Source organism: Serinus canaria, chromosome 2, assembly GCF_022539315.1.
Source record: "Serinus canaria isolate serCan28SL12 chromosome 2, serCan2020, whole genome shotgun sequence".
In the NCBI taxonomy this organism is placed as follows: Eukaryota; Metazoa; Chordata; class Aves; order Passeriformes; family Fringillidae; genus Serinus; species Serinus canaria.
Genome location: NC_066315.1, coordinates 104,872,834 through 104,879,463, shown reverse-complemented (window position 1 = coordinate 104,879,463; position 6,630 = coordinate 104,872,834).

The window sequence follows — 6,630 nt, the reverse complement described above, 5'->3', positions numbered from 1 at the left end:
ACACAGGCATCGCTAGGCTGAGATGTGCATGTAAAGCTCATGGTGGGAGGATCAAGCCAATAGCTCCTAATTCAACACAATTTTCAATCCTTGTGAAGAAGAAAGGTAATTTGTGGTTGTTCACATTACTGTGGCACTTCAAAAGGGTGTTCTGGCTTTCTGATACAGCCTGATACAACAGTGGCCCTTTTCATCTAGTAAAGCAAGCCACCTTTCAGGATCTCCTGAATGACTGTGAATCACTTGCACAGTCATTCAGGAGATCCTGAAAGACTGTGCAAGGGGCACATTTTCTGATAGTGTTAAAAATATAGACTCTTTCCCCCCCTTTTTGCTAGGAGCAACGAGGTTGGCAGATCAACTCTACCTGGGTGAACTGGTGTGGGTTCAGGTTGCTGGATGTGGTCTTTGCCATTACTGTTTTCTGCTCTCAATATTTTTGTGAGCTCCATAGTGATAACGGACAGCCTCACTTAACCTAGTCAAAGGCAGGCAAAGTTAACTTCATCCTTTGTGGTTTCCAATAAGACCTCAGTGATCCACAAGGGAATAATCACACAAAATGTGAGTATGAATGCAATGGCCCCCAAAACTTCCAAATCAGGGAGACCTCCTTGGAGCTGCTGGATTATTAAATGTGCTCAATCGTGCTCATTGGGATGACAGAGAAACTAACTACATGGATGTGAAGGAATGCCCTGCTGTATGGGAAAAAACAATGCCAGGGGGAAAACTGAGATAGTGCCTTCATGCCTGGCACTTGTCTCCTCAGGTGAGGTTCAGAGATCAGAAATCTGCAAGATCAAAGAATGATCTTGCAGCTGATAGCAGCGTACCTGTGCATTAACATCCCTCCCTGACAAAGCACAAGGATACAGTCGCCCCAGCCAGGCAGCCAAAATCTGCAGCCCAGTGGGAAGTATCTGCCTCCTGCATGAGAAGGCTGCTTGCTTACTTCCACGGGGGCAGCGGAGGAGGGGTGGGAAAGGAGCCCCGCGGGAGCCGCAAATAATAAATAACCATTTCAGCTGTTGCGGCAGCAGCAGAACAGACCCGGCGAGGACAGTCGGTGCGGAGGAGGGGGCTTCCAAGCAAGTGCCGGGACGTCGGCGGCCGCCTGGCTGTCCTGTCGCCGGGCTCCCGGGGCTCAGGACACGGGTGTCCCCCGCGGTCCGGGGCTCGGGCCATGCCGCCGGCTCCGCGGCGCTCCTGTTGTTGTTGGTGCGGGGCAGGAACTTGGCAGGGGCGCGCAGCCGGTCCCCGCTTCGGGTCCCACAGGCAGGAAAAGTCTCCCAGCCTGCGGAGGAGACAGCCTGGCTGAAAGAGCCCCGCCAGCTCTGCTGCAGATAAGTTAATGTACACAGAAGGGACGTAAATTACCACGACCCTCAGCAGCAGGACATTGGCCAGGGCCTGTCAGGAGGAGGACAAGCGCCGGCGAGCTCCGCGCCTCGCTGACATTTACCTCCAGATAGAGCCGCCGCTGCCCGGCGAGGAAGGACCTGGTGGAGCCAGGGCTTCCTTGAAAACAGCTGCCTGTCCCTGACACCTACAAACTAATGCGGTTTTAATCAGGGGAATTAACGGAGGGCGGTGCACTGTTTTCCCAAACGATTTACATGGGGACGGCAGCCTTTTCCCCCCTCCGCCGCCTCCTCCGTGGCTCCACTGCCATTTCCCTTATGTTTCTTTATCTGAGCTGATTTTTTTTCCTGCCCCCCCAGTCCCCCCCCTCTCCGGGGAGCCAGACGTGCCTTCATATCCACCCCCCGAGCCCTGACGACACTCACCTCCCTGTTTACACACTGACATCACAGTGCAGCCTCCCTCCAGCCCAGAAATAACCCCCGGGAATAAAGCAAACAGGAAAAGGCCACTGCTGTTGCCTCCTTCGCAGCTCCAGCCACATCACCCCTTTCAGGGACTGCACCCGCACTTACGGAGCGATGCCCGGGATCCTGGGAGATCCCGTCCGGCCCCATGTCGCCGTTGTGACATTGAATCACACAAGATGCCCGACTGACAGGCTCTGCTTGGCAGAGGGGTGGCAGAGCTGAGATGGGCCAACTGCATCCAGAGAACAGAAGGAGTCGACGGGAGGGCCAAGGCTGGACACCAAGACTTCTACTTCAGCCATTACACCATGCTTCTCCACGAAAATATGTTTCCCTCTCTCCTTCCCTGTGTTTCATTTCCTTCATGAGGGGACACAGTTAAACTGAAAGCCAGGTATCCTGAATGGACGATGGGAACAACAACGGGAAAATGTCTGCGGGGTCACCCTCAGTTTTTCCAAATAGCATCTTGTAATGCACACACAGCCCATTAATTTCAGCAGGACTGCTTGTGTGGTAAGCTCCTTCCCGAGATGTGTGTGGGAGGCTCATTTGGGCCCATGGAGATTTCATTATTATTGTAAGCTTCAGCTTTAGAAGGCTCCAGGGGACAGCGCTTTGCTCTCGCTCTTAGGGAAGAGCCAGGCTGAGTCAGGCTGATTTCTGTGTCTTTAACATTCTGCCTGCCCTTGCTTCCATGAGCTCGGCTCTCTTGTGTTTGTTAATTACCCTGTCTGGACACCTGGCAGCAGTCACTACCGTGGCTGCACTCACTGGAATTATGCTGGATTGTTTAGGTTGCATAAGTGTCCCTAAATGCATAACTTATTTTCCCTGGCTTTGGAAAGGCAATTGCATAGCAGGAAGGAATGGGTAACCTTAGGAGGGGCAGAGAGCAGGTGCTGTGCCCAGAAAGACCTTTTTGCTTTTCAGTTTTCCCCCAGAGATGCTGGGTACAGTGTGATGCTTTTGGACCAGCCTGTCTGAATCCATTATGGTTTTATGCAGTTGGTTTCACAGGCATATCTGGACATGGAGCTGGAGAGAGTAAGCACAGGAGGCTCTTGCCCAAAGCCTTTATAGTCTGTGTTAGAGACAGCAAGTATGTACAAAGATCACACAAAAACACTGCTTTTCTCATAATTAATTTTTAAAAATATATATTTACTGAGGACAGGATCTCCAGTGGTTTCTCATAAGCACCACCATTCCCATCCACATTTTGAAATGCAGAGTCTGTGCATAATCATGGCTGTGTCCTAAGGGGTGGCCTGAGAACATTGCTGGAACATCCATTTCCCCAAAGCAGTGTCTCCCACTGTGCCACCACAGCCTGCTAATGCCATACAACCTCTCAGTGACACAGTGTGGGACACAGACTCTCCAAGCTAAAGCAATGCCCTTTTCTGGGGCCCTCTGCCATTGCCTTTTCCCTTCTGGCAAGGGGTGACAGGAGAGCTGCAACCCTCCATGTGCCTTCTTCTTCCCTCCCAAAAGAACTATGAAGAACAACAAAGGTTGTCTGAGGAAGGTCAATGGCAGAAAAAATACATGGCCTGTAAAACTCAGGTTGCAAGCACTTTACAACATGACTAGTTTTGGGATACACCAGGATGAAAGAAGCTGTGTCAGTAGCATGGATAGTAAAAGACAGAGGTGATGTGCCTACCATTCTGAGTGAAACTACCCTCTAAACTGGCTACTTACTGCCCTGCATATCATTATGGTTTGAAAAAAGTAATGACTTTAAATCAGGGAACCAGTCAGAGGATTGAGTCTCTTTCCTGTAAGCACAGTACCTCATGATATCTCCTGGAAAAGAAGACTGCTCGAGTGGATGCATACTTCTCTTTTTTTGTTTGTATTTGGTTGGGTTTATTATTATTATTGTTATTATTTTGGTCTTGTTTAGTATTTTTCTTTTTTTCTGGTGTGTGCTTTAATTTTTTTTCTGCACTGTAAATAAAAGAAAAACTGGCAGTAAGATGTAGAAGTAGGTTGATAACCAGGCATACATTTAACAGAGAGCAATGACCTCTCTTCTCTTCCAACTTCCACATGCTGGGTAAGGGATAGAAATATTCTTGACCTTGATGGAATTATTCCAGCATCACCTGTTGTAGTGGCTTTTCTAGGGTTGTTACAGGGTCAAAGTGTGACCAGTGTGTAAGGGTTTGGTCATGGCAACATAACCTTTCTGCTCAGGAGTGGGAGAGGGTAGATCCCCATGGGAGTCTGGGAGTGCAGCATGGCCAGATGGCCAAATCCTCTCCCACCTCCAGGAACGGTTCAACTTCCATCCCTGGAAAAGAGAAGGGGCTGGGGTCTGTTCTCTGCTATGTTCCTTCAGCTCCAAGAGAACAGAGGAATACAGGCTGCTCTGCTGCAAGACAAAAGTGAATGGAGCAGCAGCCATTCCCTCTGTGTGTGTGCCAAGGACAGGAGCCTCCAGTGCCTCCATCACTCCATCTGAAGATTGGCTTCCCTGGAGAGCTGGAGTGTGTGAGCTGTGGCACTGGCAGGCTTCACTGCCTGACGCATGTTTTCATCTCTTCCTGCACAGAATGCCCCCCGTGTTTTCTTCCAAAATACATCCACGTTCTTGGCAATGGAAATCTTTTATCTTTATGTGTTGTTTTGAGCACACCCACTGCTTCCTGACTTAAAGCAGTTATGGCATAGACAGAGATTTACTGGCATCAGATAGTGGTTTTCTTAAAGCTGCTTTAAGCCAGATTGTTCTTTTGGTGGACATGACACAACTGGGCTTCATTTAGATGGAAAATAAAGATCAGTTTTCCTAAAGCGATCATGTTTGGAGCAGGAAACTAAACTATGAATGAATGCATCTTGAATGCTGAGGGTAATGGGAAGGACTGGTGTAATTGTGGCTGGAGCAAATGCTGGTTTTGATTCCACAGGGGCTAAAATCTGATTCCAGTTTGGGGGAACATGCCTAGCTTCATGGCAGGTGACAGTGACTTCAAACCAGGACCACAGCCATGGAAAACACATTCAGAAATACTCCAAATGGCACTTTCTCAGTCCATCCACAACATCAGAAGTGAGGAAGAGGACAGATAGTACACAACAGGTTTCCTTATGGGCCCTACAACTGCTTCATCCTTTCTCCTGTGCTCAGTCAGGACCATCCCCCCCATACTGCAGCCCAGCAGGACTGCTGCGGGCTGGAGAATCCAGCCTCACATTTTTTGGTGATCTGTTGCTATGTTCATACCCTTTCAGTGCACTTTATTTCAAAACCCTGTTCTTTCTTGTTTTCAAACGGGGCTTCTGTAGTGAGTCACCCCTAAAATACCCAGTGGTATGTAAACATGCCCAAGCTCCCCTGAAAGAAGGAATACTGCAACAGATGCCCTGATGAGATGCTATGAGAATGCCTAAATGTCCAGGCATTTTTCTTCAGCATGCAGAGGCCAGGGTATAGTTTTCCACTAGTGTAAATGCAGATTTTGACACACAGGTGCTGAGGGATTTGGGGAGGTATCTCTGATTCAGAAAAAAAAAAAAAAAGTTGTTTGACTGTACAGAGATGGTCTCTGGCTTCCTTCAGGGATACTCCCCCTTTCCCCCAGCCTTGCACTTTGAATAAGCATCCAGAGGCTTGCAAGCTTATCCAGACTTATCCAAATCTCTTTGAAGCGATGGATTAAGGCAGGAACCCTGGGACCCAGGCCAAGAAACCTCAACAGCACAAGTCAGTGAGAAACCAAGAGTCTATCCAGGGGAGCTGGCTAAGGAAAAATGAAGAAGTCCATCCCAGGGAGGCGACAGGAAGGGATCATCTGTCTGGGGAAGAAGGGTTCCATGGGGAGCTGAGTGAGGGGAATGAGAGAGGGGGAAGGGTGTGAGCCAGACTGTGAGGGCTGGGAGAAGGCTCACTGTGGTAGGCTCAGGCCCCAGTTGCCTTAAGCCAAGCCTGCCTTATGGGTCTGTGACCCTGGCTGCAAATCTTGCACAAAGGAATTGTGATGGGAGGCTTCTGGTGCTCTCTGGCAGTGGCTGCATCAGCAACACTGGTGGAGGAGCCTGTTATCCCAGGACAGATTACCTTGTGGGAGACATAAATGAGGGGATACATGACAAAATCTAATGAAATAATAAATGGTCCCAAAGAAGAAGACCAGAAGGTTTCTATTCACCTTGTTCCATGGCAAAGGATAAGAGGACATTTAATGAAATGTTGATATATAGCAAAATAAGAACTGATGAAAGGAAATCCTTACAGCATAGTCTAACCTGTGTCATTCTTTGGAACAAGACATCACTTTGCCTGCAGGTCTTGAGGCACTGAACAGAGAGTGAGATATATGGACAAGTAGCAGGGTTTTACCAATCCATTGTATAAAGATCAATAAAGGGGGTGGGATTGCCTGACAGTTTGTTATAGTTTTTGCTGCTTTTTTTTTTTTGTTGTTTGTTTGTTTGTTTGTTTTTGTTCTGGGTGGATCAAAATATTGTCAGTAGACCAAAGTTTGACCAAGAAAGGCAGATTAAACAAACCCAAGACATGGTGGGGGGCATAAGTTGAGCAAGACGGGCAGAGAGGAGGCAGTGGGAAAGGGGCTGGTGGTCCCTCTGCTGTCCTGCAGTCCAGCAGGGCCATGCCCTGGGACCCACATCTTGCTGTGGGCTGAGACAGAGCCTCGACCACCCAGAATGCCTCCCAGAGCAGGAGTTACCCTTTTCCAGACACCTAGTTTGTTGTTGTTAATGTTTGTTTGGCCTTGGTTTTATCTGAGCTGTTTCATTCATCTTTACTTTTGATGGTTTA